Source organism: Macaca fascicularis, chromosome 11 (genome assembly GCF_037993035.2).
Source record: "Macaca fascicularis isolate 582-1 chromosome 11, T2T-MFA8v1.1".
NCBI lineage: Eukaryota > Metazoa > Chordata > Mammalia > Primates > Cercopithecidae > Macaca > Macaca fascicularis.
Window position 1 is genome coordinate 54248973 of NC_088385.1, and position 25228 is coordinate 54274200.

Below are 25228 nucleotides of genomic sequence, written 5' to 3' on the forward strand. Positions count from 1 at the left end.
ATAGTTCCATATGGTAATAATAATAACCACCATTGAATAAGTGTCTAACATGTTCTAAGTATTGTAAATATGCTGCCTAACTCTCATTAAGCCCTGGACTTAGGTTATAATTATCTCAGATTTTATATATGAGGAAAATGAAGATGTAAAGAACCAAGCTTTTGTCCAAGGTCACAAAGCTAATGGCACCAAGAGCCACTATGCTCTAAATGGTGCCACCTCACTGCATTTTAGTCACTGCAGGAAATGAGGGAAAGAGTTGAGGTCTCACAGCATCATTCAAGCCATAAAACAAAACACTTAGAATTATAAGGCCTGAATTATAATCCTTGCATCTGCCCATATTTCTTTCAAAATCCTGGCTAAATTACAAGTTTTCTTGCCTAGGTTTCCTCAGCTGAAAATTAGCATAGTAACTCCTGCCGTGTCTACCTTTGAAGATGGAAAATGCTACAGTGAGAAGGGTAGGTAGCAGCGTTTTGCTAGCTCTCAAATTCTTCACAAATGTAAGGCATTTTTCTTCGGGTAGCAAAGCAATCTGCTTGTAGGATGAATGCTGGTCAGCCCTTTAAGATACTAAGTTTCTGAGCCCAGGATGTTAATTTTTGGTGGAAAAACATTTGCAATCCAGTTTCCAATTGTCCATGCTTTTTTTTTTTTTTTTTTGTCTTTTTACATCCGTAAATATGACAGTTGATATTATAAAATTCTTTCTAGTACTGACGACTCAGTATATTTGTTTTCCCTGAATTGTGCTCATATTACAAGTAAATCAAATATATCAAATATTTCTTGTCCCTTTTACTTCCATTCAAATGGATCACAAAATTGATATTTTTATTTTGATATAGTTGTTTTGGGTGGTTCATCACTTTTTTTTTACTTGTACAAATGTATGGCATGGAGTACATATGAAATGTTGTCATGTTTATATAATTTGTAGTGGTCAAGTCAGGGTATTTAGGATGTCCAAGTTTAATACATTTTTGTTAACTATAGTCACCCTACTCTGCTATGAGATATTGGATTTATTCCTTCTATGTTATTGTATATTTGTACCCTTTAACACACTTCTCTTCACATTCCCCTCTCCCCCACCATTCACCCTTCTCAGTCTCTGTTATCTGTTTTCCACTGTCTACCTCCATGGGGATCAAATATTTTAGTACCCACCCACATACAAGTAAGAACATGTGGTATTTGTCTTTTTGTGCCTAGCTTATTTAACTTAAGATAATGACCTCCAGTTCTATTCATGTTGCTGCAAATATGATTTTATTCCTTTTCATGGCCAAATAGTACTCCATTATACATACATACCACATTTTCTTTTTCCATTTATCCATTAATGAACATTTAGGTTGATTCCATATCTTTGCTATTGTGCTTCAATAAATGTAAACATAATAGTACAGCAATTATGGGAGCACATGGGAGTGCAGGCATGCTTTTGATATATTAATTTCTTTTCTATTGAGTAGATAGATACCAAGTAATGGGATTGCTGCTGTCTGTAGTTTTTTGAGAAACTTCTACATTGTTTTTCAGAGTGGCTGTAATTACCACCAACAAAGTATAAGTGTCCTCTTTTCTCTGCATCCTCACTAACATCTTTTATTATTATTATTATTATTTTACCTTAAGTTCTGGAATACATGTGCTGAATGTGCAGGTGTGTTACACAGGTATACGTGTGCCATGGTGGTTTGCTCCATCTAACAACCTGTCATCTAGATTTTAAGCCCTGCATGCATTAGGTATTTGTACTCACGCTCTCCCTGTCCTTGCCCTGAACCCCCTGACAAACCCTGGTGTGTGATGTTCCCCTCCCTGTGTCCATGTGTTCTCATTGTTCAACTTATGCGTGAGAACATGTGATGTTTGATTTTCTGTTCCTGTGTTAGTTTACTGAGAATGATGGTTTCCAGCTTCATCTATGTTTCTGCAAAAAAACACGAACTCATTCTTTTTTTATGGCTGCATAGCATTCCATGGTGTATATGTGCCACATTTTCTTTATCCAGTCTATTATTGATAGGCATTTGGGTTGGTTCCAAGTCTTTGCTATTGTAAATAGTGCTGCAATAAATACATGTGTGCATGTGTCCTTATAGTAGAATGATTTATAATCCTTTGGTGTATACCTAGTAATGGGATTGCTGGGTCAAATGGTATTTCTGGTTCTAAATCCTTTAGGAATCACCACACCATCTTTGGTTGAACTAATTTACACTCCCACCAACAGTGTAAAAGAGTTCCTATTTCTCCACAGCCTCGCCAGCATCTGTTGTTTCCTTACTTTGTAATGATCACCATTCTAACTGGAGTGAGATGGTATCTCATTGTGGTTTTGATTTGCATTACTCTAATGACCAGTGATGATGAGCTTGTTTTCATATGTTTATTGGCTGCATAAATGTCTTCTTTTGAGAAGTGTCTGTTCATATCCTTTGCCCACTTTGTCTTTGCTCACGCCTATGTCCAGAATGGTATTACCTAGGTTTTCTTCTAGGGTTTTTATGGTTTGGGATTTTACATTTAAGTTTTTAAGCCATTTTGAGTTAATTTTTGTGTAAGGTGTGAGGCAGGGGTCCAGTTTCTGTTTTCTGCATATGACTAGCCAGTTTTCCCAGCACCATTTATTAAATAGGGAATCCTTTACTCATTGCTTGTTTTTGTCAGGTTCATCAAACATCCGATGGTTGTAGACGTGTGGTGTTATTTCTGAGTCTCTGTTCTGTTCCATTGATCTATATATCTGTTTTTGTATCAGTACCATGTTGCTTTGGTTACTGTAGCCTTGCAGTATAGTTTGAAATCAGGTAGCGTGGTGCCTCCAGCTTTGTTATTTTTGCCTAGGATTGTCTTGGCTATAGGGGCTCTTTTTTGGTTTCATATGAAATTTAAGGTAGTTTTTTTCTAATTCTGCAAAGAGAGTCAATGGTGGCTTGATGAGAATAGCATTGAATCTATAAATTACTTTGGGCAATATGGACATTTTTATGATATTGATTCTTCCTATCTATGAGTATGGATTTTTTTCCATTTGTCTGTGTCCTCTCTTATTTCTTTGAGCAGTGGTTTGTAGTTCTCCTTGAAGAGGTTCTTGACGTCCCTTGTAAGTTGTATTATTAAGTATTTTATTCTCTTTGTAGCAATTGTGAATGAGAGTTCACTCATGAATTGGCTCTCTGTTTGTCTATTAATGGTGGACAGGAGTGCTTGTGATTTTTGCACATTGATTTCATATCACGAGACTTTGCTGAAGTTCCTAATCAGCTTAAGGAGTTTTTGAGCTAAGATGATGGGGTTTTCTAAATATACAATCATGTCATCTGCAAACAGAGAAAATTTGACTTCCTCTCTTCCTATTTGAATACGCTTTATCTTTTCTCTTGCCTGATTGCCCTGGCCAGATCTTCCAATACTATGTTGAATAAGAGTGGTGAGAGAGGGCATCCTTGTCTTGTGCCAGTTTTCAAAGGGAATGCTTCCAGTTTTTGCCCATTCAGTATGATATTGATTATGGGTTTGTCATAAATAGCTCTTATTGTTTTGAGATACGTTCCATCAATACCTAGTTTATTGAGAGTTTTTAGTATAAAGGATGTTGAATTTTATCAAAGGCCTTTTCTGCACCTACTCAGATAATCCTGTGGTTTTTATCATTGGCTCTGTTTATGTGATGGATTACATTTATTGATTTGTGTATGTTGGACATGCCATGCATCTCAGGGATAAAGCTGACTTGATCATGGTGGATAAGCTTTTTGATGTGCTGCTGGATTTGGTTTGCCAGTATTTTATTGAGGATTTTTGCATCGATGTTCATCAAGGGTATTGGTCTGAAATTTTGTTTTTTGTTGTTGTGTCTCTGCCAGGTTTTGATATCAAGATGATGCTGGCCTCATAATAGGAGTTAAAAAGAGTGTTTCTTTTTCTATTGTTTGGAAGAGTTTCAGAAGGAATGGTACCAGCTCCTCTTTGTACCTCTGGTAGAATTCAGCTGTGAATCTGTCTGGTCCTGGGCTGTTTTTGGTTGGTAGGCTATTAATTACTGCCTCAATTTCAGAGCTTGTTATTGGTCTATTCAGGGATATGCCTTCTTTCTGCTTTAGGTTTGGAAGTGTGTATGTGTCTAGGAATTTATCCATTTCTTCTAGATTTTCTAGCTTATTTGCATAGAGGTGTTTCTAGTATTCTATGATGGTAGTTTGCATTTCTTTGGGATCAGTGGTGATATCCCCTTTATCATTTTTTTATTGTGTCTATTTGATTCTTCTCTCTTTTCTTTTTTATTAGTCTGGCTAGTGGTCTATCTATTTTGTTAATCTTTTCGAAGAAAAACAGCTCCTGGATTCACTGATTTTTTTTTAAGGTTTTTTTGTATCTCTACCTCCTTCAGTTCTGCTCTGATCTTAGTTATTTCTTGTTTTCTGCTAGCTTTTGAATTTGTTTGCTCTTGTGTCTCTAGTTCTTTTAGTTGTGATGTTTGGATGTCAATTTCAGATCTTTCCAGGTTTCTGATGTGGGCATTTAGTGCTATAAATTTCCCTCTTAACACTGCTTTAGCTGTGTCCCAGAGATTCTGGTACATTGTCTCTTTGCTCTCATTTGTTTCAAATAACTTATTTATTTCTGCCTTTATTTTGTTATTTAACCAGTAGTCATTCAGGAGCAGGTTGTTCAATTTCCATGTGCTTGTGCAGTTTTGAGTGAGTTTCTTAACCCTGAGTTCTAATTTGAGTGCACAGTGGTCTGAGAGACTGTTATTATTTTCATTCTTTTGCATTTGCTGAGGAGTGTTTTGCTTAAAATTATGTGGTCGATTTTAGAATAAGTGCCAAGCAGGTCCCTCTTCTGCATGTTTGCTAATGAGAAGAATGTATATTGTGTTGCTTTGGGGTGGAGAGTTCTGTAGATGTCTATTAGGTCTGCTTGATCCAGAGTTGAGTTCAAGTCCTAAATATCCTTGTTAATTTTCTGTCTCGTTGATCTGTCTAATATTGACAGTGGGATGTTAAAGTCTCTCACTATTATTGTGTGAGAGTCTAAGTCTCTTTGTAGGTCTCTAAGAACTTGTTTTATAAATCTGAGTACTCCCATATTTAGGATAGTTAGCTCTTTTTGTTGCATTAATCCCTTTACCATTATGTAATGCCCTTCTTTGTCTTTATTGATCTTTGTTGATTTAAGATCTGTTTTTATCAGAGTATAGGATTGCAATCCCTGCTTTTTGTTTTGTTTTGTTTTTTTGTTTTTTGGTTTTTTTGTTTTGCTTTCCATTTGCTTGGTAAATATTCCTCCATCCCTTTATTTTGAGCCTACGTGTGTCTTTGCACTTGAGATAGGTCTCCTGAATACAGCACACTGATGAGTCATGACTCTTTACCAAATTTGCCAGTCTATGTCCTTTAATTGGGGCATTTAGCCTGCCCATTTACATTTAAGGTTAATATTGTTAAGTGTGAATTTGATCCTGTCATTATGATGCTAGCTGGTTATTTTGTACATTAGTTGATGTAGTCTCTTCATAGTGTCATTGGTCTTTATATTTTGGTGTGTTTTTGCAGTGGCTAGTGCTGCTTCTTGCTTTCCATATTTAGTGCTTTCTTCAGGAGCACTTGTAATGCAGGCCTGGTGCTGACAAAATCCCTCAGCATTTGCTTGTCTGGAAAAAATTTTATTTCTCCTTCGCTTATGGAGCTTAGTTTGGCTGGAAAGGAAATTCTGGGTTGGATATAAGAATGTTGAATATTAGCCCCTACTGTTCTGGCTTGTAGAGTTTCTGCAGAGGGATCCACTGTCAGCCTGATGGGCTTCCCTTTGCAGGTAACCTGACCTTTCTCTCTGGCTGTCCTTAACATTTTTTCCTTCATTTCAACTTTGGAGAATCTGATGATTATCTGTCTTGGGGTTGCTCTTCTTGAAGAGTATCTTAGTGGTGTTCTCTGAATTTCCTGAATTTGATGTTGGTCTGTCTTGCTAGGTTGGGGAAGTTCTCCTGGATAATATCCTGAAGTGTTTCCAACTTGGTTTCATTCTCCCTGTCTCTGTCAGGTATGCCAATCAATCATAGGCTTGGTCTTTTCACATTGTCCCATATTTCTTGGAGGCTTTGTTCCTTTTCATTCTTTTTTCTCTAATCTTGTCTTCATGTCTCATTTCAGTAAGTTGATCTTCAATCTCTGATATCCTTTTTTCTGCTTGATCGATTTGGCTATTGATACTTGTGTATGTGTCACAAAGTTCTCATGCTGTGTTTTCAGCTCCACAAGGTATTTATGGTCCTCTCTAAACTGGTTATTCTAGTTAGCAGTTCCTATAACCTTTCATAAAGGTTCTTAACTTCCTTGCATTGGGTTAGCACACGCTCCTTTAGCTTGGAGGAGTTTGTTATTACCTACCTTGTGAAGCCTACTTCTGTCAATTCATCAAACTCAGTCTCTGTTCAGTTTTGTAGCCTTTCAGGAGGGAAGTTGCCATCATTTGGAGGAGAAGAGGCATTCTGGCTTTTGGAATTTTCAACCTTTTTGTGCTGACTTTTCCTCATCTTTGTGGATTTATCTACTTTTTGTCTTTTAGGCTGATGACCTTTGGATGGGGCTTTTGTGTGGGGATCCTTTTTGTTGATGTTGACGTTTTTTTCTGTTTGTTAGTTTTTCTTCTAACAGTCAGGCCCCTCTTCTGCAGGTCTGCTGCAGTTTGCTGGAGGTCTACTCCAGACACTGTTGCCTGGGTATCACCCATGGAGGATGCAAAAGAGCAAAGATTGCTGCCTGCTCCTTCCTCTGGAAGCTTCATCCCAGAGGGGCACTGGCCTGATGCCAGCTGGAGCTCTTTTGTATGAAGTGTCTGTTGACCCCTGCTGGGAGGTCTCTCCCAGTCAGGAGGCACAGGGGTCAGGGACCCACTTGAGGAGGTAATCTGTCTCTTATCAGAGCTCAAGCACTGTGCTGGGTGAATCCCCCTTGTCAGGTCAGCTTCTCTCTTCAGAGCTGGCAGGCAGGAAAGTTTAAATCTGCTGAAACAGTGTCCAGAGCCACCCCTTTCCCCAGGTGCTCTGTCACAGGAAGATGGGAGTTTTAACTATAAGCCCCTGACTGGGACTGCTGCCTTTCTTTCAGAGTTGCCCTGCCTAGTGAAGAGGAATCCTGAGAGGCAGTCTGGCCACAGCCACTTTGTCACACTGTGTTGAGTTCCACCCAGTCTGAACTTCCACTCTTCCTTAGGACTCTTAGGGGAAAACCATCTACTCAAGCCTCAGTACTGGTGGATGCGCCCCACCTCCCACCACCCCCACCCACCAAGCTCGATCATCCCAGGTTGACTTTAGACTGCTGTGCTGGCAGTTAGAATTTCAAGTCAGTGGTTCTTAGCTTACTGGGCTCCATGGAATTGAGACCCACTGAGCAAGACCACTTGGCTCCCTGTCTTCAGCCCCCTTTCCAAGTGAGTGAACGGTTCTGTCTTGCTGTGGTTCCAGGCATCACTGGGGTATGAAAAAACCTTCTGCTGCTATCTTTGTGTCTGCCCAGACAGCTGCCCTGTTTTGTGCTTAAAACCCAGTGCCCTGGTGGTGTAGGCACATTAGGGTATCTCCACATCTGCAGATTGCAAAAGCCGTGGGAAAAGCATAGTATTCAGTCCGAGCAGCACAGTCCCTCACAGCTTCCCTTGGCTAGGGGAAGGCTGTCCCCCAGCTCTTTGCACTTCCCAGGTGAAACGATGCCCCACCCTGCTTCTGCTCACCCTCTGTGGGCTGAACCCACTGCCTAACCAGTCCCAATGAGATGAACTAGTTACCTCAGTTGGATATGCAGAAATCACCCACCTTCTGCCTTGGTCTCACTGGGAGCTGCAGACCAGAGCTATTCCTATTCGGTCATCTTGCCTCGCCAACCCAATATCTGTTATTTTTTGTCTTTTTGATAATAGCCAATCTGACTAGGGTAAAATGATATTGTGGTTTTGATTTGCATTTCCCTGATAATTAGTGATGTACATATACCTGTTGGCCATTTCTCTGTCTTCTCCTGAGAATTGTCTATTCATGTCCTTTATCCACTTTTTAATGGGACTATTTGGGTTTTCCTGTTTACTGTTTAAGTTCCTGTATATTCCAGATGTTAGTCCCCAGTCAGATGAATAGTTAGCAAATATTTTCTCCCATTCAATAAGTTACCAATTCACTATGTTGATTATTTCTTTTGTTGTGCAGAAACTTTTTAGTTTAAGTAAGTCTCATTTGTCTATTTTTGTTTTTGTTGCCTCTGCTTTTGATTGCTTATTCATATATTCTTTGCCTAGACCAAGGTCCAAGAGAGTTTTCTGAAGGCTTTCTTCTAGTATTATTATAGTTTGTGGTCTTACATTTAAGTCTTTAATCTATTCTTAGTTGATTTTTTTACATGTTGAGAAATGGGGGTCCAGTTTCATTCTTCTGCATATGGATATTCAATTTTCCCAGCACCATTTATTGAAGAGGATGTCTTTTCCCCCACTGTAATTTATTGTCAGCTCTGTCAAAGACCTGTTGGCTATAAATATGTGGCTTTATTTCTGGGATCTCTATTCTGTTCCATTGGTCTATGTATCTACTTTTCTACCAATACCATGCTACTTTGGTTACTATAGCTTAGTTTTATTTTTATTGTATGTGTGTGTATATATATTTAGAGATAGAGTTTTGCTCTGTTGCCCATGCTGGAGGATAGAGTTCAGTGGTGTGATCATAGCTCACTGCAGCCTTGAATTCCTGGGATTAAGCAATTCTCATGCCTGAGCTTCCAAAGTAGCTAGGACTATGGAAATGCACCACCATGCCTGGCTAATTGTTGGAAATTTTTATAGAGATGGGGGTCTCGCCATGTTGCCAAGTCTGCTCTCAAACTCCTGGCCTCAAGTGTTCCTTGCACATTATCCTCCCAAAGCACTGGGATTACAGGAGTGAGTCACTGTGCTTGGACATGTAATATATTTTGAAGTCAGGTCACATGATGCCTCCAGCTTTGTGCTTTTTGCTCAAGATTTATTTTGGCTATTAGGGTTCTTTTTGGTTCCATGTGAATTTTGGAATTGTTTTTCTAATTCTGTAAAAAATGATGCTGGTAATTTGATAGAAATTGCACTGAATCTGTAGATTGCTTTTGGCAATACAGTCATTTTAGTATTGATTCTTCGTATTTGTGAACATGAGATATTTTTCCATTTGTTTATGTCATTTACAATTTCTTTCACCAGTGTTTTATGGTTCTTCTTGTAGAGGCCTTGCAACTTCTTGGTTAAATGTATTCCCAAGGGTGCGTGCGTGTGTATGTGTGTGTGTGTGTGTGTGTGTGTATTGTAATGGAATTGAGTTCTTGATTTAGCTCCCCCCTTAAGCACTGTTGATATACAGAAATGCAGATAATTTTTGTACATTAATTTTATATCCTGAAACTTCTTTGAAGTCATTTATCATGTCTAGGAGTCTTTTGAAGGAATCTTTAGGGTTTTCTAGATGCAAGATCACGCCATCAACAAAGAGATAATTTAACTTCTTCTTTCCTGATTCGCATGTCTTTTATTCCTTTCTGTTGCCTGATTGCTCTGGCAGTGACTTCTAAGACTATGTTGAATAGAAGCGGTGAGAGAGGACACCCTTGTATTATTTTAGCTCTTACCGAGAATGCTTTCAACTTTTCCCCCATTCAGTAGGATGTTGGCTGTGGGTTTGTTGCATACAGCTTTTATTATTTTGAGATGTGCTCCTCCAATGCCCAGGTTGTTGAGGGTTTTTATCATGAAGGGATGCTGAATTTAATCAAATGCTTTTTCTGTATTTATTGAGATGATCATATGGTTTTTGTTTTTAATTCAGTTTATCTGATGAATTACACTTATTGATTTGTACATATTGAACCATTTTGTATCCCTGGAATAAAACCCACTTGGTTGTGTTGTATTATCCTTTTTATGTGCTGTCAGATTCAGTTCACTAGTATTTTCTTGAGGATTTTTATATCTATGTTCATCAGAGATATTGGCCTATAGCTTTTTGTTGTTGTTTTTGTGTCCTTGTCTGCTTTCAGTATCAGAATAATGCTGGCCTTATAGAACGAGCTAGGGAGAATTCCCTCCTCTTTGATTTTTTGGAATAGTTTCAGGAGGATTGTTTTAGTTCTTCTTTGTACATTTCATAGAATTTGGCTGTGAATCCATCTGGTCCTGATCTTTTCCTTGATGAGAACCTTTTTATTACTGACTTAATCTCACACTCATTATTAATCTGTTCGGGTTTTCTAGTTCTTTTTGATTCAATCTTGGTAGATTGTATGTTTTAGGAATTTGTACATTTCCTCTAGGTCTTCCAGTTTGTCAGCGTACACTTGTTCATAATAGTCTCTGATGATCTTTTGTATTTCTGTGGTATTGTTCCAGGGTTGGGGGGGTCCTTGCTCCCAGAGCTCCCAAGATGGTAGCGGGCCACTTCCAAGATGGTGGCAAGTCTGGTGTTCTCTCACCTGGGGTTCTTGGCCTCACGGATTCCAAGGAATGGAATCTTGGGCGATGCAGTGAGTGTTATAGCTCTATTAGAAGCCATGGGTCAGGGAAGAGAACCGTGGAACCCAGTGACTAGTGTTCAGCTGGATTAGAAGGAACCCAGGCAGTTAGCCATGCAGGAACAATGGCAAGCCTTTATCCTGATTGGTAGAGGCAATGGGTGCCTCCCTGGATCAGGAGAACAGCGGACACCCTGCTGGATCTGGAGGGATGGAAGTCAGTGCTGGGTGTGCTATGGTGGCAAACAGCAATGGTGGACAGTGAGAGTAAGCTCAGCTCCAGCAGTAACAAAACACAGACCAGAAGAGTGCAGTTGCAAGATTTAATAGAGTGAAATAAAGTGAAGACAGAGCTCCCACATAAGAGGAGGGGACCCAAAGGGGGTTGCCTGTTGCTGGCTCCAGTGCCTGGGTTTATATCCCGATCCTTGTCCCTCCCACTGTGCTCTCAGGCAACAGATGATTGGCTATTTCTTTACCTCCTGTTTCACCTAATTAGCATTTTAGTGAGCTCTCTGATTGGTCAGGTGTGGGCTAAGTTGCAAGCCCTTGTCCAAAGGTGGAGGTGGTCACCTTCCCAGATAGGCTTAGGGATTCTTAGTCAGCCTAGGAAATTCCAGCTAGTCCTGTCTCTCAGTATGAGTTGTAATGTCTCCTTTTTCATTTCTGATTTTGTTTGTTTGAGTCTTCTGTCTTCTTGATTAGTCTAGCAAGCAGTTTATCAGTTTCATTTATCTTTTCAAATAACTAACTTACTGTCTCATTGATTCTTTGTATTCTTGGGGTTTTTTCTCTATTTTGTTTCACTCTGCTCTGATTTTTATTCTTTCTTTTCTTCTGCTAATTTTAGGTTTAGGTTGTTCTTACTTTTCTAGCTCCTTGAGGTATATTGTTATATTGTTTGTTGGGGTCCGCATGTTTCCTAAACAAAGGAATGAACACACAAGACAACACAAGACAAGACAAACATGGCGGCCACCTCGAATGGCACGCTCTCCTTTATTTTATACAGTCGTTTGTGGAATGTTGCCAAGTCACGAGACACATTGTTGTTTTTCTGACCTTTCCCTGACTTTCTGGATTTTCAAGATATTTACATATAAACAGGCCCCCAACGCCCTGCTTCGTTTGTAAGAGCAGGACTTATTGAGAACACCCTGCTTCGTTTGCAAGAGCAGGACTTGTCGGGAATGCCCTGCTTCGTTTGTGAGAGCAGGACTTATGGGGAACACCCTGTTTGTGAGCACGTAGTCCCCTACATTTCCCCTTTCCTTATTTATAAGTTTGAATTTCTTTTAAAACCATCATTACATGTTGGGCTCGCTGGGATTCGGTGTTTGCCCTTTGGCACCGTCTCCAGCAGACTGTGAAAAATGACAAAGGCAAGAACAACAATCAATACATTACTAGAAACAGAGGTCAGCAAAGTTTTTACAGGACTCATAGGGTTCAAAGACGTCAAACTTTGTGCAATACCAATCATCAAATCTGCACCAGTCAGCAACGGTAACTGATTGCAAAATGTTTCAGAAATGTTCTGTGTTAATTCTTGTATTTCTAGGGAAAGATTATTATGACCAATTAAAAGTCTCTTTATCTCAGTCCAATTATGTACAGTGCTGTCAAAAGGAACAGGAGTAATACAAAATTGGGTAGTGTTCCAATCACATTTTAACAAAGCTCGGGTATTCAACACTGTTAGCTGATCTCCCAACCAAGAAACCACTTGTTCCAGATTATCTACTCGTTCAGTCAAATGAGCATCTATGTCTCGTTGCTGCTGCCACAACAAATGTGATTGTTCATGCCATTGTTGCACAAATTCTGCATTTTGTATATTCTGGTGTAGAGCTAATCCAGCAACAGCGGCAGTGGAAGCAATTGCTACAAGTCCTATCACCACGGTCACGATGATTCCAACCATTCTCCGACTGCGGTGGACAAGATCTTGCGTAACCTTATAAATTTGAGTAACCCCAGCAGATTCACTCCAAGTACGTGTTAAGTTTACAGGTAGCCAGGTTTCTTTCTGGCTCTTAGTATATATAAATCGGAATGAGACTCATTCCAATTATTATTCCACCAAGTAGTATTTATACAACTTAAGAATGTACAATTGTTTGTACAGTTAGCTACCCCTGTATTATTATCCCATTTAAAAATTCCTGTCAACAACAAGTAAGGCTTTCTTACACATGCAATAACATATCTAGAACTATTTCGATGCAAAGATATATGGAAAGGGTTAGCAATATTAGTAAGATTTAAGGACATGTTTCCCGTGAAAGTGAACATTGGTTTACCAGCAGCTAGCAACTTCCAAATATGACCTTGTATTTGTGAGGTATTAGCCAAATGTGGCAAGGGGGTGATAGACCACCATCATGCCAAATAATAGTTTCATTGCCATCTGCAGAAATGCTGTGATTACCTTATGCCAACGCAGGTTGACATGGCTGAATTTAGTCTGAAAATCTCCATGTACACTCCAATCTGTAACAAAGTATTCACGACTCTTCCCTTTTACTTCTAACAATAATCGTGGCCCACTACTTCTACATCTAGTCCACTCTAGTTGGGAAACACCTCCGGACACATCAGGGATAGGGCATAAAGATAATGTACTTGGCAGAGTTTCATTAAGTACTGCAGTATGATTATACTTGAAACTTTGAGCCACAACAATCATAGTAAAGGCAGAGATATGACTATGGTTATAGCGAACAGCCCAAGCCTCATGAGAAAGATGCAGACAATGCAGACTACCCCCAAGACATATAGGTAACCCTTCAACCCCAAATTGATATGAACTATTTACTGTGCCAGTGTCTAATTCAGGATCCTGGTTTTAAAAAGTTGATGGCATCCAAGCAGTATCATTAGTAAATACTGGGACTTCTGTCTCCCCAGGCCACACCTTGATATAAGGGTGGAAAAGGAATATAAGCCCAGTATGTAAATTCTCCAGCTGTTACCTGACAGTTTACTACGGCCAGCATAGCCAGGAATAAAGTCAGTGGGGTTTTGGGCTGCCTAGCTTGTTGAACAACCCCTTTAGCTTCTTAACTGTTTCAGTTGTCCCCACGTCGGGGGCTCCGCACAAGTTCCAAAGGTGAATGTTCTCTGAGCACTCAGATTTAGCTCCTGGAATTCCTTCAGGAACTGTTTAAATTGGCTCCTCTTCGCCATGGCACTGTTTCAACCGTCGAGATGGAAACCACTCGTTTCCGGCACCTGTACGGACAAGAGCATAGCCTCAGCCCCATTGTAAAACTTTTCCTTTTAAATATTTCCTTTGTAATGAAGGATAATACACCCACAGATTACTGTTTTGCGGCTTTTCTAAAGGCTGTTGAAAATGTTTCACCGCTGCAGACTGCTGTAATTGGTGCCAATGGTTGAGAAAATTTAAAGTAAAAAAGGCTTTCAGAATTTGATGTTTTGGGGAATCTCGCCCATCTCCCCCTTTTTGCTTTAAAAGTTGTAATTTTAAGGTAGCATTGGCTCTTTCAATAATTGCTTGACCTTGACTGTTAAATGGAATACTAGTGGAATGATGAATATGGTATAAAGAGAGGAAGGCAGCCAATTTGCGAGAGCAATAAGCAGGGGCATTATCAGTTTTTAATTCAGCAGGGACTCCCATAACTGCAAAGCAAGTAAGTAAATGAGTAATAACAGAGTCAGCCTTTTCAGAGGGTAATGGCGTAGCCCACTGGAAATGTGACCACGTATCAATAGTATGATGAACATATTTTAAACGACCAAAGGAAGGAACATAAGTAACATCCATTTGCCAAATGTGATTTTGTTGAATGCCTCGAGGATTAATACCTGGACTTAAAAAAGGTGCAATAATAGGAGCACAAGGTGGGCAGGCTCTGACAATAGCTCGGGCTTGTCGGCGTGTTATAGAAAATCGCCGTTGTAATCCTAAACTATTAGTATGATGTAGTTGGTGCTCATCTTGAGCCCGATGGACACTGCTAATAAGTAAAGAATCAATCTGACTATTGCCAAAAGATAAAGGTCCTGGCAAAGCTGAATGAGAATGAATATGAGTGATAAAAAGGGGGGCAATGCGGGAAGTAAGAGTTACAAATAATAAAGACTGATTCAAATGGATAGTGAGAAATTTTTGAATTGTCTGAAGTCCAGTATCCAGCCTTTCCATTGCTTGAAGCATCAGTAAAAAAGGTGGGACCTTTAACTGGAGTGTAAGAGATAGGATTATATGGCAGTAAAGAATATTGTTGCAGAAAAGCAAACAATTTATTACTAGGATAATGCTGAGAAAAAGAACCAGTATACTCAGCGTAAGCCACTTGCCAACCCTCATGAGTTTCCAGCAGAGATTCAATGTATTGATTAGATAATCGGGTAATAATTTTTACAGGGTCAGCACCAAGCAACTGACGAGCTTGATGTCGTCCTTTAATAATTAATTCAGCCAATTTATCAATATATGGGTGAATTTTCTTAATGGCTTTATTAGCCCAAAACAGCCACTCCAGAATATTATTATCTTGGTGTAAAACGGCCCTTGGCGAATGGGGAGTATGAAAAAGACACAACGAAAGTGGAAGATTGGGTACAATATAATCAAGGTGAGCTTCATTAATTCTATTTTCTACAAATGACAATTCTTCTTCTGCTACAGGGGATAAAGTCCCCATAGGTTGAACACAAGTATTTACAGCTCTAAGATCAGTTAATAAGTGCCATTTTCCTTTTTTTTTTTTTTTTTTTTTTTTTTTTTTTTTGACAAGACAAACACAGGGGAATTCCATGCAGAAGTACTTGGTTCAATATGCCCCTCGGCCAATTGTTCCTTAACTAAATTCTTTAAAGCCTTAAGTCTTTCTTTAGATAATGGCCACTGTTCCACCCAAACAGGAGTTGTAGTTTTCCACTTCAATTGTAAAGCTTGAGGCTTGTGGACAGTGGCTAAGAGTTTAAAGGATTGTAGCCCATTTTGAACATCATATTTTTGGCAGCTGTAGAAATATGAGGAATGCTTAAAAAGGCACCAAATTGTTGTAAAAGATCGCGGCCCCAAATACAATATAAAAGAACACTTTTCCTTGTTGTCCTTCAGGTCCTACACAGCTCAGGGACTCGACAGTTTGGTAGACTATAGAAGCAGTACCTAGGCCAGATAGAGTAACCAATACTTGTTTCTTTTTCCAATGATCAGGCCATTGAGCCAAACATTATTATATACATCCGCTCCTGTGTCGACTAAGCCCTCAAAAAGTATCCCATTAATTTGCAATGAACATAAAGATTTTTGATCAGAAACTAAAGTTTCCCAGAAAACAGTTTTCCCAGTACTACCGAAACCTCCTTGACGAGACACATCTCCAGATAAGAAAGGAAAAAAAGGCAATAAAAGCAATTATGCAATACATTCCTCTGCCTCTAGGCGCATGAGTTGTGAGACTTGTACCATAATAAGGATTTCATCAGTAAAATCAGGATCAATTATTCCTGGGACCACCATTAACCCCCACATAGCATTGCTACTTTAACCTAGTAAAAGTCCTACATGTCCCTTTGGCAAAGGACCACACACTCCGGTAGCCAACTTATATATTCCTCTATTAGGAGTTAAAGTATAAGGCTGGACAATAGCTAGGTCAGCAGCGGCACTCTGCTTAGTGGCAGCATAAAGCTGAGAAACTGGGGTAGGGTAAGATGTCTTTAAGGAGGACTCGAGGTCATTCCTTGATGTTGTAAGCCACTGCTCACTGGGTACTGGGGTAGGCCTGCATTGTAGTTGTTGGGGCCCCAAGCCTGCGGGCCCCAGCTTCCGTTTCCCGAGAGGGGTGACAGTACATTCCCACTTTTATCAGTTTTTGAACGGCATTCATTGGTCCAATGTCGACCCTTGCCACATCGTTTACACATATTAGATGGTAACCTTTTTTCTTTTAGAGCAGAAAAGCCTAATTTTTTCCAGCATTCCTTTTAAAAATGACTGGGTTTCCCACATTGATAGCATATACCTTGTTTAGAATTGCCTTTTAAAGCCTTAGAAAGTGCCCCAGCAAACAATTGAGCATTGTAAATAGCTCCTCCAACACCTGCACAAGCCCGAATGTATTCATCTAAATCAGCCCCACTAGCTTTTAGAGGATGCAGCAATTTTTGGCACTCAGGATTAGCACTCTCAAAAGCCAGAGTATCCAAAAGAATTTTAGCAGCAGGGCCTGAACCTACAGTCTTTAATACAGCATCTTGAAGATGGGCTACAAAATCTGGATATGGCTCTGTGGCTCCTTGTAGGATCTTTACAAAAGATAAAGAAGTTTTACCCGCTATTTCAACCTTAGTCCATGCTTTTAAAAACAAGGCTTTAATCTGAGTGAGAGCAATATCATCTAGGCATGCCTGAGCATTAAGAGTGGCGTATTGTCCTGAACCCGTAAGCTGCTCTTCAGCAGGTCCTGGGGGATTTCGCGTAGCATTTTTTCTAGCTTGTACTCTTGCTTCCTCCCACCACCAACTTTTTAATTGAAGCCATTGAGAACGATCAAGGACAGCCTGTCCCAACGTTTCCCAGTCAATAGGAATCATCATATGTTCTGAAGAGAAGGAATCGAGAAGGCCAAGGACAAACGGTGATTGAGGTCCATAATTAGAAATTGCAGCTTTCATTTCTTTCAAAAATTTAAATTGTAGGGCTGTAAAAGTCACATTCTGGCCACCGTTTGGGAACTGAGCATTGGGGCCGAAAGCAGCCTGTGTTATTGGGAATAAATCTAATTCCTCGAAATCACCCTTTTCCTTCTATTCCTTCTTTTCTCCTACAGGAGGAAGAGGCACAGAGAAAACCTGACCTGACATAGACAAAGAGGTTGGAGGTGGAGGCAAAGGGAAATCCTTTTAGCATAAGGGAAGGTAACAGGGAAGGCTCATGGCGGAGAGATAGGAGAAACAGGAGCAGCGGTATCTTGCAATTTTAACAACTGTTGTAACATCTCTAAAATGTGCTGCAAATCAGAATTTCCTTCAGATGAAGGAGGCATTAGCTCTTTTTCCAATTCCTTGTCCTCAACAACCGGGGCGTAAATATGTTCCTCTCTAGGATCATTCCTCTCTAAAGCTTCAGATGCCTCACCTCCTGTGGCAGTATCGCCATGCTCTGAGTCAGTTTCAAGTAACTCTAATGCCTGAGTAATGGAACTACACAAAGTCCACAAAGGCAGAGGCATCATTTGCCCCTGCTGATGAGCTCGACGCAGGACTTTAACCACTTGTAACCATTCCTTTCGATTTAACTGCACTTTGGTTTGATATTGAAACCAATAACAATGTTGTTCAACATGGGCAAACAATCACTTCAAAGTCTTATGTTCCTTAACTAACTTCTACTCCTATAGACATCAACAGTCCCTGGAGTAACCGCAAATATTCAGAGGCCAGAGAGGTGGAATTCCCCATAATTTTCCCGTGGGTCCCCCTTTCTTTATTTACCTGCCTGGGGTGTTCCCCCTCCGGTTCCTTGCTCTCATGGAGCCACGGACCCTGCTCGCTGCGCCAGATGTTGGGGTCCGCGTGTTTCCTAAACAAAGGAATGAACACACAAGACAACACAAGACAAGACAAACATGGCAGCCACCTCGAATGGCGCGCTCTCCTTTATTTTATACAGTCGTTTGTGGAATGTTGCCAAGTCACGAGACACATTGTTGTTTTTCTGACCTTTCCCTGACTTTCTGGATTTTCAAGATATTTACATATAAACAGGCCCCCAACGCCCTGCTTCGTTTGCAAGAGCAGGACTTATTGGGAACACCCTGCTTCGTTTGCAAGAGCAGGACTTGTCGGGAATGCCCTGCTTCATTTGCGAGAGCAGGACTTATGGGGAACACCCTGTTTGTGAGCACGTAGCCCTCTACAATTGTTCATTTGTAATCTTCTACTTTTTTGGTGTAGATGTTTATTGCTGTAAACTTCCTCTTAGTACTCTTTCTTCTATATCCCACAGCTTTTGAAATTGGGTTTCCATTTTCATTTTTCAATAATTTTTTTTATTTCTATCTTAATTGTTTCATTGACACAATGGTCATTCAGGGGCATGCTGTTTAATTTCTATGTAGCTGTAGTTTCCAAAGTTCCTCTTGTTACTGATTTCTAGTTTCATTCCAATGTGGTCTGAAAAGATACTTGATATATTAATAATTTTGACTTTTAAAAATTTGTTGGGCCAGGCATGGTGGCTCAAGCCTGTAATCCCAGCACTTTGGGAGGCCGAGACGGGCGGATCACGAGGTCAGGAGATCGAAACCATCCTGGCTAACACGGTGAAACACCGTCTCTACTAAAAAAAATACAAAAAACTAGCCGGGCGAGGTGGCGGGCGCCTGTAGTCCCAGCTACTCGGGAAGCTGAGGCAGGAGAATGGCGTAAGCCCGGGAGGCGGAGCTTGTAGTGAGCTGAGATCTGGCCACTGCACTATAGCCTGGGTGACAGAGCGAGACTCCGTCTCAAAAAAAAAAAAAAAAAAATTTTGTTGAGATGTGTTTTGTAATCTAACATATGGTCTATCTTGAAGACTGTTGCATGTGCTGGTGAATAGAATGTGTATTTTGCAATCGTTTAATAGAATGTGCTGTAAACAAATGTCTGTCAGGTCCATTTGGTCTAAAGTCCAGTTGAAATCCAATTTTGTTGTTGTTGATTTTTCTGTCTAGGTGATCTGTCTAATGCTGAGAGTGGGGTATTAGAGTACCCCCACTTTTATTGTATTGCAGTCTATCTCTCTCTTTCGATCTGGTAATATTTGCTTCATAAACTGGGTGCTCCAATGTTGAGTTCATATATTTATATTTTAATTGTTATAACTTCTTGCTGGATTAATCCCGTTATCATTATATAATATTTTTGTCTCTGTTTTACTGTTTTTGACTTAATGTCTGTATTATCCAATATAAGCATAACCACTCCTGTCTCTGCTTTTGGATTCCATTTGCATGTAACATCTTTTCTATCCTTTAACTTTGTCTATATGCACTTTACTAATAAGGTGAGATTTTTGTAAGCAGCATATAGTTGGATCATATTTGTTTTATCTGTTCAGCCATTCTGTATATTTTAAGTGGAGAATTTAATCCATGTATGTTCAAGGTTATTATTGATGTGCAAGGCTATGTTCTTGTCATTTTGTTAATTGTTTTCTTGTTTTTAAATATATTATTCTTTCTTTTTTTCTCCTTGTTTGTTGTTATGGTTTGGTGGATTTCTGCAGTGATACCATATGAATTCTCTCTCTCCTTCCTTTGTGTGTTTGTTTTGCCAACGTATTTTTGTGTGTTTTCATGATGGTAAGTGTCATGCTTTTGCTTCCAGGTTTAGGACTCCCTTGAACATTTCTTGCAGGGCCTTTCTAGGGGTAGTGAATTTTCTCAGCATTTGCTTGTCTGGGAAAGGCTTTATTTCTCTTTCCTTTATAAAAGGTAATTTGAGTAAACATAGTATTCTTGGCTACCAGATTTTTCTTCCACCAATTTGAATATATCATCCCATTCTCTTCTGACCTGTAGTTTCTTTGCTGAGAAACATGCTGCTAATCTGATAGGGTTTCTTTTGTACATGACTACATGCTTTTCTCTTGCTGTTACTAGGATTTGCTCATTATCTTTTACTTTTGACAGCCTGATTATAATGTTCCATGGAGAATACCTTTTTGCATTGTAGCTGCCTGAGGATTGCTGAGCCTCCAATACCTGGATGTTTAAATCTCTTGTTATACTTGGGAAGTTTTCACCTATTATATTATTAGATAGGTTTTCAAATCCTTTTGTTCTTTCTTCACCCTCAGGGATACCAATAATTTGAATGTTCAGCTGCTTTATCTTGTCCCAAATGTCATGAAGCCTTTGCTCGTTCTTTTTTTTCCCCTCTTCTTTATTTTTGTCTGACTGGATTATTTCAAAAGACTTGTTTTCAAGTTCTGAGATTCTTTCCCCTACTTGATCTAGTCTATTGTTGAAGCTTTCAAATGTATTTTGTATTTCCTTCAATTAGTTCTTCAGTTCCATAATTTCTATTTGGTTATTTTAAAAATATATATTTCTCTTTGATAAGTTTCTCATTCATATTCTGATTTTTTTATTTCTTTTTATTGTTTTTCAGGATTCTCTTGAATCTCACTGAGCTTCTTTTAAACCAATATTTTTAATTCTTTATCTGATGTTTTAAAAATTCTTTTTTGATTAGGGTTTATTATTGTGTAAATTTGGAGGCGTCATATTTCCTTGTCTTCACCATGATTTCTGCACATCTGGTGTAACAGTTGCTACTTCCCAGTTTTGAATTTACTTTTGTGGGGAGGACCTTCTCCTGAAGACACATCTGTAGTGTGTCCTGTGTCTTCACCATGATTTCTGCACATCTGGTGTAATAGTTGCTACTTCCCAGTTTTGAATTTACTTTTGTGGGGAGGACCTTCTCCTGAAGACACATCTGTAGTAATTGCTGCAAGTATTGCATACTGTGGATTTGATTCTGAATGCATGCAATAATGTAATCTCTGTATGATTTCTTAGGTTCTAAATAGTGTTAGTGGTATCTGTGACTTCCTGGTGGGTTAGGGTGCAGTCATTAATGGAAACTGTGGTAAAATTGTGTTGGGGACCAGGATGCTAATTGAGCCAGTCTTCAGGTCCCAGTTGTGGCAATGGTGAGCTGAGCATGCCTATCCTTATGCCCAGAGCAGAGTATTCTGGCATCAGTGTTGGTGGTTACTAGTGGACCAGTTATTGGGCCCCCAGATGGCTTTCTGTGTTGCTGCTAGTGGCAGCTGTGAACCAGGTGGGTGGATGTGTTTTAGGGCCCCTGGGCAACTGATGTGGCATGGGTAATGACAGTGGTAGTGATGGGATGATTCTCTGGGTCCCAAGCAGTGTGTGTTGATGTTGGCGGTGGCTGTGATGGGCTGGGTGGGCCAGTCTCCAGGCCGGCAGGTGGTTGGTGCTTGCAGACAGATACCAGCTGAGATGGCAGTAGCTGGGAGTTTAGGCCCAATCGCCAGCATCTGGGGGAAGTGCTTAGATATCTAAAATGGTGTATTGGTTGAGGCAATCCCCAGGATATTGGGCTATGTGCTCTGTCTCAGAGGTGAGGGGGAATGAAGCTGGGCTTGGAGGACTTGTGTTCAGGCACCTCATGAGTTGAGAGAAGGCACCAGTTGTGGTGAAATGAGTGGGGTGTTCCTCAGGCCCCAAGAAAAGTGCTTGGGTGAGGGGCTGTAGCAGTTGCACTGAGATCCTGTCACTGAAGAGGGTGAAGCCTGCCTCAGTGGCCACAGCCTCAGTGGGGGGTAGTGAACCTGCATCCCTCTCATACACCAGTCTTCCCAGGGCTCACCCATCCCTGGTGGTGATAACCTGCACCTACCTCATGCCTCAGCCCCAGCTGCAGGAGCTCCTATCTAGCTTGCGACTAAGTCCCAGCAGCAACTTCTGCCCTGCTCAGATCACAGTCTCAGTCCTGGTAGTGCTCACATCCCAGCACCAACAGCTGCAGCTCACACCTCACTTGCTTCTCAGTCCCAGCTATGGGAGCCTGCTCCTAACTTGCACCCCAGCAGCAATAGCCCAAGTATGCCTAACACCTCAGTCCCAGTACCGCTGGGTCCCAGGACAGCATGCAGTCTGCCAAAGGCTAGGATTGAAAAGGTCACCTTGCTGTAGCCACTTTGGTCTCAGAAAGGGTACAGATCCCAGCACGAGTTCTCTCCCTGGAGCAGTTGTATCTCATGATCTCCTGGAAGCTCTCTATGTTAGTTTCAGGGCTTGGAGAGTCAACGTCTTCTCCTGTGGCCAGGATTGCATGATTCCATGGTTGGGATATGGGCCACTGGAAGTCTCTTACTTACCCTTTCCCCACGTTGGGAAGATTCTCCTGGTGCCCAGCCAATTCTGACCAAGCAGGCTGCCTCTCCTCCTTCTACTTCCTTGCTTTTGGTGTTTCCTTTCACTGTTCTTTGAATTACAGCATTCTATCTTAGATAATGTATTTGAAGTGGATTGTCTATACACTATTTTGGCTCTTCTATAAGTGGAGGAGATGAGCATGATATGCTTCTAGTCAGCCATCTGGAAGCTCCTTCTAAATACTTTTTTTTACTTTTCTTATTCTCAATTAATCAAAAAGAAAATTGTTCAGCATTAACCTCTCTGGTGAACAATTACTCTCTCTACAGCCCCCAAACCTCCACCACGATGATTGTGCCCACAATCTGATATAGGCTTTAGAAACCTATGCTTATTTTCTCTTTCTAGTCAATGTTGAAAGTGGAATTGAAGAAAAAGAGAAAAATAAGATTGGGTCTATGCATATGAATGAATTGGAATTTTGATTTAAAAATAGATAAAGCTACCCCAAAAATAAAGCACTGGACTCTCACTTCAACACTGACCCCTCTTTTTGGAAAATGAAACTGCTTCAGGAAAAACCTCTTGTGGATAGATCTACCACTCTGAGAAGGCAATTAAGTAAATTCTTTGGACTGTCATTTCATTCAATGCAACTCCCTTTCCTTGGCCACAGATAATTAGAGAAGAAGACATTGCCTGATGCACAGGCAGACAAACAATAGGCTGGACAGTGGTCCATAGTCCAATAAGAAGGATGGTGACTTCCTAGTTCAATTAGATTTTCTGTCTTCAAGAGTTTGAATGTAGCTTCATAGTAAAGAGTTAGTAGTTGATACTGAAAAAAAAATAGAAGAATCACACATGGATAATTCAGGTAACATAGGATGTGATGAAGCAGCAGTTTTGTGCAAAGAAGGGTCCCTGAGTGACTATGTTAAGCGGAGTGCCTTGCCAACCTGTGTTGGGTATGTTTTGTGGGTTAGAAATAAGCTTTTGTGATGTTTAACCACAAAGATTTTGAAGTTGTTTTTAGTACAACATAACTTGACCTGACTGTTACAATCCCTTTATTTCCTTTTACTCTCAAAGTGGAAATGGCTCTAAAGTTGTCCTCTTTTTCTTATTTTATCCTTTCTATTTACTCTCAAGTGTGATCATCCTTTTGTGTACCTTTCAGTACCACTTTTATGAAGGATGACTCCCAGGGAATTCATATTTCCAGCTGCCTCCAGCTTCACTTGACTTTCCAGCCATCGCCATAAACTCCATACAATTCAGTAATTCAATTCAATGAATGTTTACTGAGCATTCACTAGGCACCTGGTTTTGTGCTGAGGGCTGAAGATGCTGAGGTGACTCTGTCCTCATGACACTTACAGCCCACTAGGTAAGACATTAAATAGGTAGTTAAATAAGCAGTTTTAATCTGGACTCAACAATTGCAAAGCAAACGTCATCATATCTCCTACAGAAATCGACACAATTGCTAAAAGACCAGATTGCTACCATGGACAGTTCTTTTGCTTTCTCCCAGTTTAGCAAGTATGACGCAGATGGGCTCTTCTCTCATCTTTCCCCAAATCAAAATGGACACGAAGTTCTTTTGTCTCCTCTGGAAAATGTTAATAGAGTCCCCCTTTACTACATCTGTCCCAGGCTAAGATACCTAAACCAGTATTTATAAAACATCATTCCTTAATACCCCAGTTCCAGAACACTAAATGACTTGCTGAATGGTTCCAGCCCTATTAAATCTAAACCACTCGTTGTGAAAACGTGAAAACATAATCTACCTCAACTATAATTTTTATTACTGTAAATAGTATACAATAATGCTAGCTACATTTATTGAGCACTTACTATGTATCAGGCACCACATAATATACTTTTGTTTACTCTTTCATGAAATCCTTACTAAAATCCCATGAAACTTTAGGATTATTACCCTCATTTTACAGACAAGGAAACTAAGGCTAGGCAATGCTAACCAAGCCCAAAGTTAAATAGTTCGTGGTTTCTAAACTTAGGTCCTAAATCATGTTCCCTTGGGAGCAGAGACCATACCTTACATTTGCTTATAAACCAACAGTTTTGAGTGCAATGCTGGATAAACATTATGTTTTTAATAACTACTGATTGATTGACATTCTCTCTCTAATCTATTCTGATAAAGCAATAAGATATTAGATTTCTGAGATCACTTCCACAGGGAATACTGTTGCAAAGCAATGTATGTTGAGTTGTTTTTATTTTTTTTTTCCTGAAAGGGGCAAAGCCCATGAGACATCAGGAGAGATAAGTCTGAGCAGTAGCCTGAAAGTTTACCAAACAAATGGCAGGGGGGCATGCCCAAGATGGCCAAATAGGAAAAGCTCCAGCCTCCAGCTCCCAGCCTGAGTCACATAGAAGACAGGTGATTTCTGCATTTTCAACTGAGGTACCGGGTTCATTTCACTGGGTCATGTCGAACAGTTGGCGCTGGTCCACAGGTGCAGCCCGACAGCAAGAGCTGAAGCAGGGCAAGGCATCACCTCACCTGGGAAGCACAAGGGGGAAGGGAATTCCTTTTCCTAGCCAAAGGAAATTGAGTCACACAACACCTGGAAAATCGGGTAACTCACACCCTAATACTGCGCTTTACCAAGGGTCTTAGCAAATGGCACAGCAGGAGATTATATCCCACACCTGGCCCAGGGGGTCCCATGCCAACAGAGCCTCCCTCATTGCTAGCACAGCAGTCTGAGATCTAACTGCAAGGTGGCAGTGAGGCTGGGGGAGGGGTGCCTGCCATTGCTGAGG